Source organism: Hemitrygon akajei, chromosome 21 (genome assembly GCF_048418815.1).
Source record: "Hemitrygon akajei chromosome 21, sHemAka1.3, whole genome shotgun sequence".
Classification (NCBI taxonomy): Eukaryota; Metazoa; Chordata; class Chondrichthyes; order Myliobatiformes; family Dasyatidae; genus Hemitrygon; species Hemitrygon akajei.
The window spans coordinates 11,082,478-11,097,036 of NC_133144.1; the positions used below are offsets into that span (position 1 = coordinate 11,082,478).

General features: G+C 45.1%; 1 protein-coding gene across 8 annotated transcripts in view; it reads left to right on the plus strand.

The window, feature by feature from the left end:
* Positions 1-13,916: 13,916 nt before the first annotated feature.
* The window catches only part of ppip5k1a (diphosphoinositol pentakisphosphate kinase 1a), a 251,625-nt gene continuing 250,982 nt past the window's right edge, over positions 13,917-14,559 (plus strand). For all 8 annotated transcript variants that reach the window (XM_073024800.1, XM_073024802.1, XM_073024804.1 and 5 more), the window contains exon 1: positions 13,917-13,999. The gene's annotated coding sequence lies outside the window, so the exon portion shown is untranslated. The remainder of the gene's footprint in view (positions 14,000-14,559) is intronic.

Here is a 14,559-nt window from a genome sequence, read left to right on the forward strand (position 1 = left end):
CCTCAGAATGCTGTGGACCCAGTCTGAGACATTCTTGACCCTGGTACCTGAGATGCTACATAGCATTTGGGTATCTCTTTCACATTCACCGAATCTCCTGTCTGCTCCTCTTAACTATAGAATCCCCTGTCACCACTGCACTCCTCTTCTCATCCCCTCCCCTCTGAGCCATCCACCCCAACAGAATCCAAAGGGCTGCTGAGGGGTATGGCCCTAGGGGTACTCTGCACTGTCAGTCTATTCCCTTTCCCTCTCCTGACCCAGTCACCCAGCTACCTGCCTCCTGTAACTTAGGTGTAGCTCCTAGTCACCACTTTCTCATTCTCCCGTATCGGCCATCGGTCATTCACTTGCAGCTCCAGTTCTCTAAGACAGTTTTTAAGGAACTCTAGCTTGATGGACCCCATGCAGATGTAGTTATCAGGGAGACTGAAGGTCTCCCAGACTTCCCACATTTCAGATGAAGAACATACCACGGACCCTGGACACATTGTCACAGCACGAGTCAAAAAAGGGAGAAAATAAACTTAATAGGAACTTACTTAGAGCCTCTCCTTGTTTTTGCTGTACTGTGTATGTTAATCAAAATGGCTCCTTTGTTTGTTAAAAGTAAAAAATGCTTCTTTGTCATGCTAACTGGTGAGAGAGTGCTTTTCTTGCAGAGCGCTCTCGAAGCTTCTCGAAGCTTGTTTGGGTTATAGTTACTGATAACGGGGATTGTATTCATTTGCTGACCAATTGGGTTAGGTGTTATTTTCTCTTGTGGGTCTGTGAGCTGTGATTGTGCGGACTTTTGGATTCGGGAAGAAGACTGCGAGGAAGGTGGACGGGTGCGGCACTGCGGGTCGATCACCGAGGGTGGTCCCAGGTGCGGCTCTCTGGTCGATCACCGAGGGTGGTCCCAGGTGCGGCTCTCTGGTCGATCACCGAGGGTGGTCCCAGGTGCGGGGGTCGTGGAGGTCGGAGGAGAGCGAAGAGTGGTCGGAGGATTCAATGGTTGAGTTCCAACGATGTGCACTAAATAGACTGAACCCTGATAAGTTTTGGTGCCTTTTCTTTATTTTCTTTCCCTTCAGATATATATTGTATAGTTATTAATCACTTAGTTCCAGTAAGATTCATAAAGTGTATTCTGTAAACGTAGCTGGTGTCAAGTCAAGTCACTTTTATTGCCATTTCAACCATAACTGCTGGTACAGTACATAGTAAAAACGAGACAACGTTTTTCAGGACCATGGTGTTACATGACACAGTACAAAAAACTAGACTGAACTATGTAAAAAACAACACAGAGAAAGCTACACTAGACTACAGACCTACACAGGACTACATAAAGTGCACAAAAACAGTGCAGGCATTACAATAAATAATAAACAGGACAATAGGGCAAGGTGTCAGTCCAGGCTTCGGGTATTGAGGAGTCTGATAGCTTGGGGGAAGAAACTGTTACATAGTCTGGTCGTGAGAGCCCGAATGCTTCGGAGCCTTTTCCCAGACGGCAGGAGGGAGAAGAGATTGTATGAGGGCTGCATAGTGTGCGCTTGATATTGTGTGTGCGAGTTTGTATTAGTGTGTATTTCACAGCATCCAAGTATACGGGAGGCGCAGTTTGGCGGGTGGATGAATTTTCCCCTAGACATACACCAGCCGGTCACGTACACGTTACATTGCCAATGCCTGTTGAGCAAAAGCCTGGCAGCTCTAACGCTGCCCAGTCACATAATGGCCACTCCACTCACATCTCACTTTATTTTATTAGGTTGGGGTCAATATGCTGAAGAGATCCTTATGACTGCAACCTGCCAAACAGTACACTAATAGACTGTCCGTTTGGAGCTTGCACGTTCTCTGGGACTGAGTGGTTTTTTTCTAGGTGCCCCTGTTTCAAAATCAGAATCAGGTTTAATATCAAGGGCATATGTTGTGAAATGCATTAACTTGATGGCAGCAGTACAATGAAATTTAAACAAACAGAGAAGAAAAGAGTGTGTGTGTGTGTGTGTGTGTGTGTGTGTGTGTGTGTGTGTGTGTGTGTGTGTGTGTGTGTGTGTGTGTGTGTGTGTGTGTGTGTGTGTGTGTGTGTGTATGTGTGTGTGTGTGTGTGTGTGTGTGTGTGTGTGTGTGTGTGTGTGTGTGTGTGTGTGTGGATAAAATAGTTAAGTTAAAATTAGTAGAGCAAAAGAAACAGAAAAAAAAGTGAGGTAGTGTTTATGAGTTCAATGTCCATTTAGAACTTGGATGACAGAGGGGACGAAGCTGTTTCTGAATCGCTGAGTGTGTGCCTTCTGGCTTCTGTACCTCATTCTGGATGGTAACAATGAGAAAAGGGCATTTCTTGGGTGCAACTTACTTAGATCTTGTGCAGTAGCACCTCCCCCCCCCCCCCCCCCGTACCAGATGGTGATGCAGCCAGTCAGAATGTTCTCCATGGTATATTTGTAGGTTTTCAATTGTTTTAGTTGACAAACTAAATCTCCTCAAACTCTGCATGAAATATAGCCACTGTCTTGCTTTCTTTATAGCTGCATCAGTATGTTGTGTCCAGGTTAGGTCCTCAGAGATATTGACACCCAGGAACTTGAAACTATCACTCTCTCCATTTCTGGTCCCTCTATGAGGATTGGTATGTGTTCTCTTGCCTTACCCTTTCTGAGGTCCACAATCAGCTCTTTGGTCTTGCTGATGTAGAGTGCAAGGTTGTTGCTGTGAAATGACTCAACTAGCTGGTATATCTCCTGTACGCTCTCTCGTCACCATCTGAAATTCTGCTAACAATGGTTGTATCATCAGCAAATTTATACATGGCATTTGAGCTCTGCCTAGTCACATAGTCGTGGGTACAGAGAGAGTAGGTGCACCAGAGCTGATTGTCAGTGAGGTGGAGATGTTATTTCCAATCCGCACAGATTGTGATCTTTTGGCTAGGTAGTCGAGGGTGCAGTTGCAGAGGGAGGTACAGAACCCCAGGTCTGTAGGAATGATGGTGATAAATGCTGAGCTACAGTCAGTAACCAGCATCCTGATGTAGATGTTTGTATTGTCCAGGTGATCCAAGGTGGCATGGAGAGCCGTTGAGATCACAACAATGCGGAGGTTGGCAGACTACTTAGCTGCTGTAAATAGTTGTAGGTAAATGCAGTAGCAAAGCAACTAGGATTATTGCAAGTTTATGCTAAATGTATACTTGGTGGTCAGTGTGGACTCAATGAGTCAAAGGACCTATTCCTGTTTTTTTATAGTCCATGACTCTATGAAATTACGATGACATCTTTCACCACCCCAGGATATCTTGCAGCAGAAAACACAGTGGTAGATATAATTATAAAAGACATCTGATAGAGATATATAATATTTTGAGGGGCATTGATAAAGTACACTCAGTGGCCACTTTATTAGGTACACCTATACAGCTGCCCATTACTGCACATTAATGCCATTAATGCCAATCATGTAGTGTCAACTCAATGCATGAAAGAGGTTCAGTTGTTGGTCAGAACACACGTCAGAATGGGAAGAAATATGATCTAAGTGACTTTGAACAAAGAACAAGTGTTGGTGCCAGACAGAGTGGTTTGAGTATCAAAGAAACTGATGATCTCCTGTGATTTTCACACACAACAGCCTCTAGAATTTACAGGGAATGGTATGAAAAACAAAAGGAAAATTCATTGAGCGGCAGTTCTGTGGGTGAAAACACCTTGTTATCCAGAGAGGTCAGAGGAGAATGGCCAGACTGGTTCAAGCTGACAGTAACTCAAATAACCAGGTATTACAGCAATGGCAGAAAAGCATCTCTGAACACACAACATGTCTAACTTTGAGGTGAATGGGCTACAGCCGCAGAAGTCCATGGACATACACTTGATGGCCACTTTATTAGGTACAGCAGGTAACTAATAGAGTGGCTACTGAGTGCAGACAGTGGGAAACCTTTACCCATTGAGGTGTCTAAAAATTGAAAGTATAGCTTTAGCCTAGGGTCAAGTGTTTTAGAGGGCATTGGATGAAGAGTTTTCTCAAACAGAGGTTGGTTGGGAACTGGAATGCACTGGCCAAAGAGGTGGTGGAGATGTGAACTCACAATATCTAAGAAGTTTCTGTCAGGACGTAAAAGGCTACAGACTAAGGGCTGGCCTACACAGTCAGTGGAGTTGCAGAGTCAAACAGAATGGATATTGGCCCTTTGGCACAATTTCTCCATGCCAATTGAGAACCCCATGCAAGCTACTCCCATTTGCTGGTATTGGTATCTAAACCTCTGTTATCCATGTCCTGTACCTGTCCCAATGGTATTTTAACATACTGATTAGCATAAAGCTATTACAACACCAGTGACCCGGGCTCAATTCCCGTCGATGTTTCTTGGGAATTTGCACATTCTCCCCGTTACTACATGGGTTTTCTTAGCTGCTTTAGTTTTGTCCCACATTCCAAAGGCATAGGGCTTAATAGGTTAATTTTCCACATGGGTGTAAATGGGCAGTAAAGTCTCATTGGCCTGGAAGTGCCCATTACTGTATTGTATCTCTAAATAAAATAAAGATAAATGTTGCAATTATAGCCAATTCCTCTGGCAGCTCGTTCTGTATACCCACCACTATCTGTGTGTAGAAGCTGTCCCTCAGGGCCCTTTTAAATTGTTCCCTTCTCACCTTAAACCTATGCTCTCTAGTTTTGATTTCCTTTCCATTGGAAAGAAAGCTGTGTGTATTCACACTATCTATACCCCTCATGGAGATGGATACATAATGATCAGCACTGATATATAACTGCCATATGCATAAAAACAACTAACAAAATAAACACAATGACCATGGTACAAGACCGAGTGAGGAGGAAGGAAATACAGCATAGTCCGAGGCAATTTTCAGCTCAGTTCAGGAAGTGGGGAAGAAGCTGTTTCATTTGGCAGGGGATAGGAACCAGAGCACCAGATCAGTAAAACGACAAGACTATAAAATATAGGAGCAGAGTTAAGCTATTTGGCCCATCGAGTTTGCTTCTCCATTTCATCTTGGCTGATCCATGCCCCTCTCAGTCCCAATCTCCTGCCTTCTCCCTGTATCCCTTCATTCCTAACTAATCAAGAAGGGAAGTGACTGAGAGAAAGATGAATACCATGACCATTAAGTCTACAATGAAGGATGGATGGGAGCAAGATGGGACCAATGAGTCAAAGTGTTTTTATTTTAAACCTAGGGGTATTAAGAATATTGGAAATGAATTCAGAGCATGGAATTATGATGTTGTGGCCATACAGAGATTTGGTTAGGAAAGGGATAGCTCTGGATGTTTTATCTTCAAAGGTTTTGATGTTTTAGAAAAGATGTGGAGGGAAGTAAAAGGGCAGTGAAGGTGGGGGGGAGGGGAGGAGTGGGTGGAGGGTATTGTATTATTAATTTGGGACAACATCACAGCCACACTCAGTGGGGCCATAATGGAGGGCTCACTCACTGAGTCTATGTGGGTAGAACTCAAAAATAATGAGGTGAAATCACTCTGATGGGATTATACTGCACATCCTCCAATAATCACCGGGACACTGAGGAACAGATATGTAGATCAATTAGGGAAAGGTGCTGAAACAACATGGTTGTTGTCATGAGTGATGCTAGCTACCCCAATGTAGACTGGGATAAACTTAGTGCAAAAGGCTGAAACTAATGGCGCTGAATACAGGACACAAATAAAGATGGACACGGATGGCAAGATAATGGATCCCTGGATTATGAAAGGGGGTGCTGAATTTTAGTCAACAAGGAAAAGGAAGTCTATGTAAAGCTTAGGTAGCTACAATAAAACAGAGTCCTTGGGGATTATGAAGAAGCTAGAAAGGAACTCAAGAGGGAGTTAGAAGAGTCATGAGAGTCCATGAATATTTCTTGGCAAGCAGGTTTAAATAGTATCCCAAGGGATTCTATACCTAAATAAGAGCAAGAGGATAACAAGGGGATTGGTAGAACCACTCAAAGATAATGGAGGGAACATGTGCTTGGAGGTGGAGCACATGGGTGAGATCCTATAGGAATACTTTGCATTGGTATTTACCAAAGTAAAGCACATGGAGGAAAGTGAGATCAGTGCAAAGGCATTTTGAGGTTAAGGAAGAGGTAATGTTGGGTGTCTAGAAGAACATGAAGATGGATGTTCCCAGGAACTGATTGGATATTTCCCAGGTTGTTGAGAGATTAGATTGCTGGGGCCTTGATCAAGATCATTGTGTCTTCTCTAGTTACAGGCAAGCTCATAGAGGACTGGTGAGTAGCTAATGTTGTTCCCATTGTTTAAGAAAGGAAATAGGGATAATCCTGGAAACTAGACTTCTATGGCACATGTCAGAGATAAGGACATTATTGGAGAGGATTCCTAAAGATAGGACTGATGAGCATTTTGGAAAGCTATTGCATCCAGGTGGATTACTCTTTAGGGTGCTTCAATAAAAATTGGTAAGGGTCAACAGGCACATGCCAAGTTTCTTCAGGAGGTAGAGGCATTAGTGAACTTACTTGGCCATGCTTTCGACTGGTTAGACCAGCACAAGCTATTAGTGATGATCTCTCCTGGGAATCTGAAGCTCTCAATGCACCCAACCTTAACACCATTAATGTTAGCAGGAGAACGTGCACTGATCCCCCACCTTCCAAAGTCAATGACCTGCTCTTTTGGCATTGAGGGAAAGATTATTGTCATAACACTATGTCACCAAGATCTCTAATTCTTTCCTGTACTCCAACTCATTGTTTCTTGAGATGCAGCCCACTGTGGTGGTATCATCTGCAAACTTGTAGATGGAGTTAGAGCAGAGTAGAGGGATGAGGAAGTAATCTTACGGGGCACCTGTGTTTAGATGAGTATAACCTTGGTCATGAAGTTTAGGATCCAGTTGCAAAGGGAGGTGTTGAGTTCCAGGGTCTGGACTTTGGGGCTAAGTTTGCAGTTCAGCAAATGATGTTTGGTGATGAACTGATGTCGGTGATTGATGTGGGTAGACTTGTGGATGTTGTCTGCATGGATTTTAGTAAGGCATTTGACGAGGTCCAACATAATAGTCTCATCCAGAAGATAGAGATGCCTATTACCCACAGAGACTTGGCCATTTGCATTTGGAACTGGCTTGCCCATAGAAGATGGAGTGTAGTAGTCGATGGGAGGTGCATTATTTTGGCTGAAGGTTGTGAGTAGTGGTGTCCACAAGGACCCATACTGAAACCTCTGCTGCTTATGAACATTATAAGCCACTTTGATGAAAAAGTAGTACATTTGCAGATGATACAAATAATGGTGGCATTACATAGCAGATTGCCAAAAGATATGGAGGATCTAGATTACTTGCAGATATGGCTGGAGAAATGGCCAATGGAGTTTAATCTGGACGGGTCTCAGGTGTTACACTTTGGGAGATCCTTAGTAAAATACACAGTTAATGGTAAAACTTAACAGTGTCAATATACAAAGGGACCTTGGAGTCTAAGTCCATAGCTCCCTTAAAGTGCCTGCACATGTTGAATGCATTGTGAAGCAGGTGTATGGCCTACTTGCCTTTATTAGTTAAGGCCTTGAGTTCAAGAGTCTGGAAGTTATATTTATAAAACTTTATAAAACTCTGGAATAAAATTCTGGACTATTGAATTGATTCCTGGTCACCCTGTTTCAGCAGGGATGTGGAGGATCTGGAGCAGGTGCCGAAGATGTTTTCCAGGATGCTACATAGATTAGAAAGCACGTGCTATGGGAAGCGGTTGGACAAACTGTAGGTTATTTTCTCTGGAGCAACAGAAGCAGAGGGGAGACCTGATGGAAACCGATAAAAGTACAGGGCATTGATGAATTAAACAGATGGTATCCTAATCTTAGAGTCAAAACATCTAATGCCAGAGGGCATGCACTTAAGGTGGGAAGGGATAAGTTCAAAGGAGATGTGTGGGGCATGCATTTTTTTTACACAGAGAGTGGTGAGTGCCTGGAACGTACTGCCAGGGATGGTATGAAGGCAAATATGTTAGAGGATTTAGAGGTTAGTAGATAATTACATAAATTGAGGAATGTGGACTTGTGTAGTTAGAAGGGATTAGTTTAGTAGGTTTTTAATTAGTAATTTAATTATCTAGACAAAACTATGAGGAAAAGTTGAGGAACCTAGGACGTTTCTCTTTGGAGTGAAGGAGGATGAGAGGCAACTTGACAGAGGCTTGTATGATGATAAGTGGCGTAGATAGAGTAGACAGCCAGAGACTTTTCTCAGAGTGGCAATGGAATACACACATCTAAGGTGCTTGGAGGAAATCCAAGGGGGGGGGTAGTTTTTTTTTACACAGTGTGGGAAATGCATGGAACACTCTGCCGGGTAGAGCAGAGCATTCCTCTGGTAGAGGCAGAAACATTAGAGACATTTAAGAGACTCTTAGATAGACATGTGGATGAAAGAAAAATGGAGGGCTATGTGGGAGGGGTGGGTTAGATCGATCTTGGAGCAGGTTAAAATGTTGCACAACATTGTGGGCTGAAGGGCCTGTACTGTGCTGTAATGTTCTATGTGATGCACCATCAATAACTCTCGGAGACGTGAGTTAAGGTAGGCTTTTATTGGCTGGAAGAAAGCACAAGCAGCAAGCGACCACCACACAACATCCTGGAGACTGAGGGAGGAGCAGTGCCTCCAATCGCCTTTATACAGGGGTCTGTGGGAGGAGCCACAGGAGCAGTCAGCGGGGGGGGGGGGGGGGCGTGTCCAGACAGGTATATGTAGTTCACCACACTATGCTCTATTTTCTAAGTTCTAAAACATTGTGGGCTGAAGAGCGTTTTTCTCTGCTATTCTTTAACCTTGAGGTACTTGTACCTCCTGGCTGATGGCAGCTTTCAGAAGACAGCATGTCCTGGGCTGTGGAGTCCCAGATGCTGAATGTCTTCATCTCTTGCAGATGTCTGTGCAATTCTCTGCCCAATGAAGCAGTGGAAGCTACCCAATAAATATGTTTAAGACAAGGTTGGATAGATTTTTGCATAATAGGGGAATGAAGGGTTATGGGGCAAAGGCAGGTTAGTGGAGATGAGTTCATGGTCAGATCAGCCATGATCTTATTGAATGGTGGAGCAGGCTCGACAGGCCAGATGGCCTACTCCTGCTCCTATTCCTTATGTTCTTATGTCCATTGTGGTGGGGAGACTTGCACCAGCAATGGGAATGACTGAGTCCACCACAGCAAGGCATGAAACATGAACTACCAGGAAACAGGTCACAATGAACAAGGAACAGAACACACTATGGTCTCTTCAGCCCATGATGTTGTGTGTCATCTGTTTGTTATGTGTGGTGTCGTATGATGTGGGTGATCGTGGTCTTTCCATGATTGTTCTTGGCAAATTTTTCTTCAGTAGTGACTTGCCATTGGCTTCTTTTGAGCAGTGTCTTTGCAAAACAGGTGACTCCAGCTATTATCGATACTCTTCAGAAATTGCCTGACATCAGTGGTCGCATAACCAGGACTTGTGATATGCACCAGCTGCTCATATGACCAATCACCACCTGCTCCTATGGCTTTACATGAGGTGGCTTGCAGGCTAGCGGAGGGAAGGAGCATCTTACAGTTCCTCCGGCTCAGGTTGTCATGGTGACCTATTTTAACCACTTTCAATCTAGCCCTTCCCTCCTACACAGCTCCAGTTTTCTTACATCCATCCATGTTCCTATCTAAGAGTCTCCTAAATATCCCTATTTTGTCAGCCTCTACCACCAAGCACTCACCACTCTCTATGTAAACACCTACCTCTGACAACTCCCTTAAAATTTCTTCCACTTACCCTAAAAGGACGTCCTCTGATATTGGTTATGACCACCTGGAAAAAGAAGCTGGCTGTCCACACTGTCCATGCCTCTTACTGTATAAACTTATACACCTCTATCAAGTTGCCTCTCATCCTCCTTTGCTCCAAAGACAAAAGCCCTGGCTCACTCAACCTTGCCTCATAAGAATTCTCTCTAATCCAGGCAGCCTCTTGGTAAATCTCCTCGGCACCCTCTCTAAAGCTTCCACGTCCTTCCTATAATGAGGCAGCCAGAACTAAACTTTGTACTCCCAGTGTGGTCTAACCAGTTTTATAGAGAGCTATGATATTGCTCCCTGGCTCTTGAACTTAATCCCCCAAATAATGAAGGCCAACTCACCATAGACCTTCTTAACCACCCCGTCAACTTTGAGGGATCTATGGACGTGGACCTCAAGATTGCTCTGTTCCTCCACACTGTTAAAAATCCTGCTATTATCCTTGTATTCCATTCTCAAGTTCAATCTTCCAAAGCATATTACCTTTCTGGAATGACCTCTAGCTGCCAGTTCTCTGCCCCAGCACTGAATAACAATGTCCTGTTGTAACATACTGTATGATAACCTTTTACACTATTCACAACACCACCAACCTTCCTGTCATCTGCAAAGTCACCCTTCCACTTCCTCATCCAAGACATTTATAAAAATAACGAAGAGTAGGAGTCCCAGAACAGATCCCTGTGCAACACTATTTGTCACTGAACTCCAGGCAGAAATACACTCCATCTCCTACCATGCTCTGCCTTCCTAGGACAATCCAACTCCTATACCACACCAAGAGTTTTCATGGATCACTTGCCTCATGACTTTCTGAATGGTTGCACAGGAAGGTTGGGTTTCTCAAGACATCTTGAGCAGGACATTAACTTCCAAACAAGAGGAATTTAAGGAATCTCACAGTTCCAGTGTCCCAGGTTCAATTCAAACTCAGATGTTCACTGTTCAGAATATGTTTATCCTTTTCCACGGTCACGGGCCTCCCTCAGGGTAGTTTGGTTTCCCCCAAAATGCAAAGGTATACAATCCGGGCAGATGGGGCTCATCAACCATGGATGGTAGCTCACTTAGGAGAGAGAAAACTCCAATTTCAAACCTCCGCTGCCTTGCAGCTATACCCGCTCACAGGAAAGGCTTTGGGAGTAAACCCTGAGGAAAAATCCAGAGTCAGAGTCCCGAAGATGGCTGACTGCTGTTCCCAGCACCAGCACGGCAACTCCTGCGATGCTGCTGGCACCAAACTGTGTCAACTTCTGTCGTTCCTTTGGACCTGTCACCAGCATGGAGAGAGGGGTCCCACTGCACTGGACCACAGATGGATCTCCATATCAACTCTGCCCTGGCTTGCACCCTGGAAGACTCTATCAGAGGCGCAGTACCCATGAACGACCACGACTGATGGAGGCCACACATGGTGTGCAGGTGGGTGGTAGAACCTGCCAAGGTTGAAGAGAAAATAGTGCAGGATTAGAATAAAGTGTCTGTTTGATGATCCGTACAGACTCACCGGGTAAAGGGCCCATTTCTCTGTTTATGTGGCTCTATGATTCTATGACATTTCTCTTGAGTCTTTCACCAGTCCAGGACATCCCAAAGTGAGTAAGTGCTTTCAGGTTCAGATTCTTTAGTCATGCATCCATCGAAAGATACAGTGAAACGTGTTGTTTGCGTTAACATGCAACCTAAGTCTGCAAGTGTCACCACACATTCTGGCGCCAACATAGCTTGCCCACAATGTTCAGCAGAAGGACAACATTTCATCTGTTGGGGCCATCTATTGTATTCAGAGTTACCGTTGGGGCCTCTTCTATATCGGTGAGACCTGACATAGACTATGGGGATTGCTTTGTCGAGCACCTCCGCTCCATCTCCAAAAGACAGGATTTCCTGGTGGCCATCCATTTTAATTCCATTCCCTATTCCCATTCTGACATGTTGGTATTCTATTCATATACACTCATATTCTACCACGATGAGCCACTCTCAGGTTGGAGGAGCAACTCCTCATATTCTGTCTGGGTAGCCTCCAACCTGACGGAATGAACATTGATTTCTCTAACTTCTGCTAATTTCTTCTCTCTACCCCTTCGCTCTTCTTCTATTCCCTATTCTGGTTCCTCTCTGAGCTGCCCATCAACACCCTCTGGTGCCCCTCCTCCTTCTCTTTCTTCCAGGGTCCATTTCCCTCCTATTAGATTCTTCAGCCCTTAGCTCTTCTGCTTCTCACTACAGACCCCACCATCCTTCCCATCCACTTACCTTCCCCTTCACCTGGCCTCACTTATCAGCTTCCAGCTTGTATTTCTTTTCCTCTTCAGTGAGTGGATGGGATGTTGACCATTAGTGTGGACTAGTGGGTGAAGGGGATGGTGACAATTGGTGTGGACTAGTGGATGGAGAGGATGTTGACCATTGGTTTGAACTAGTAGGTGGAGGGGATGGTGACCATTGGTTTGTATCAGTGGGTGGATGCGATGGTGACCATTGATTTGGACTAGTGGGTGGAGGGAATGGGATGGTGACTGTTGGATTGGAAATATTGGGTTGAGGGGATGGTGACCATTGGTTTGGAAATTGTTGATGGATGAGGTGCTGACATTTGGTTTGGACTAGTGGATGGAGAGGATGGTGACCATTGGTTTGTATCCGTTGGTTGATGGGATGGTGACCATTGGTTTGGACTAGTGGATAGATGGAATGGTAACAATTAGTTTGGACTAGTGGGTGGATGGGGTGCTGACCATTGGTTTGGACTAGTGGGTGGATGGGATGGTGACAATTGGTTTGGACCAGTGAGTGGAGGGAATGGTGACCATTGATTTGTATCAGTGGGTGGAGGGAATGGTGACCATTGGTTTAGACTAGTGGGTGGAGGGGATGGTGACTATTGGTTTGGACTAGTGGGTGGAGGGGATGGTGACACCATTGGTTTAGACTAGTGGGTGGAGGGGATGGTGACCATTGATTTTGACTAGTGGGTGGATGGGACGGTGACCATTGATTTGGACTAGTGGGTGGATGGGACGGTGACCATTGATTTGGACTAGTGGGTGGAGGGGATGGTTACCATTGGTTTGGACTAGTAGGTGGAGGGGATGGTGACCATTAGTTTGGACTAGTGGGTGGATGGGATGGTGACTATTGGTTTGGACTAGTGGGTGGAGGGAATGGTGACCATTGGTTTGTATCAGTGGGTGGAGGGGATGGTGACTATTGATTTGGACTAGTGGGTGGAGGGGATGGTGACCATTGGTTTGGAGTAGTGGGTGCATGGGATGGTGACTATTGGTTTGGACTAGTGGGTGGAGGGGATGGTGACCATTGATTTGGACTAGTGGGTGGATGGGATGGTGACCATTGATTTGGACTAGTGGGTGGATGGGATGGTGACCATTGATTTTGACTAGTGGGTGGATGGGACGGTGACCATTGATTTGGACTAGTGGGTGGAGGGGATGGTTACCATTGGTTTGGACTAGTAGGTGGAGGGGATGGTGACCATTAGTTTGGACTAGTGGGTGGATGGGATGGTGACTATTGGTTTGGACTAGTGGGTGGAGGGAATGGTGACCATTGGTTTGTATCAGTGGGTGGAGGGAATGGTGACCATTGGTTTGGACTAGTGGGTGGAGGGGATGGTGACTATTGATTTGGACTAGTGGGTGGAGGGGATGGTGACCATTGGTTTGGACTAGTGGGTGGAGGGGATGGTGACCATTGATTTGGACTAGTGGGTGGATGGAATGGTGACCATTGGTCTGGACTAGTGGGTGGATGGGATGGGATGGTGACTGTTGGATTGGAAATATTGGGCGGAGGCGATGGTGACCACTGGTATGCACTAAAGGAAGGATGGGATAGTGTCCATTACTGAGTTTGGGATGGTGTCAATTAGGTTAGTGGTTGTAATAATGGCTCCATGCCACTAACCGGCCGACTGGCGCTGTTTTCCAATAGCCTGCTCGAATTGGCTGATTGCGTGTCAGCCCCGCCTCCGGACTGCTGGGCGCCGCGAGGTTAAGGTGTCAATCATTGGGCAGGCGACTTCCGGTATTGGTTGGCAGGTTGTTAGGGGCGTTTCTAACCGGGGCCTAAATGCCGAGTGAAGGCGGCAACATGGAGGCTGCAGGGAGTGAGGACAACTTAGCTCAGAGATGAAGCACCTCGGCTGTGAAGTGAGTGTTTAGTCTTTAAACAGCTGTGAGTGCATTCAGTGTGCTCTTTTAATGCCAATGAGCGAAATTTTGGAATAAATCATTTTGTAAGATCGAGTTAACATTGTTTTTAACAATGTATCATTTTTATTTCTTAAAGCTGACAGTTTATGCCTTAACTTGTAATTAGGAGTCGGATAGGTGTTGTAAATTGGTGCCAAAGAATGGTGACCTCACGTACCATTTGGTGGCGGCTTATTAGATTGGTAAATAGGGTTATTCCTGTCACATGTACTGAGACAGTGAAAAACTTTGTTTTACATGTAATCTGTACAGATCATTCTATTACATCAGTCCAGAGGTAGTATAAGGGAAAATAATAACAGTGCAGTATAAAGTATTACAGCTACAGAGAAAGTGCAGGCAGACTGTACAGTCCAAGGTTATAGCGAGTTAGATTGTGAGGCCAAGAGTCCATCTTTCATAGTCCCGTAACAGTGGGATAGATGCTGTCCTTGAGCTTGGTGGTACATGCCTTTGGGCTTTTGTATCTACTGTCCAGTGGGGGGGGGGGTGCTTGC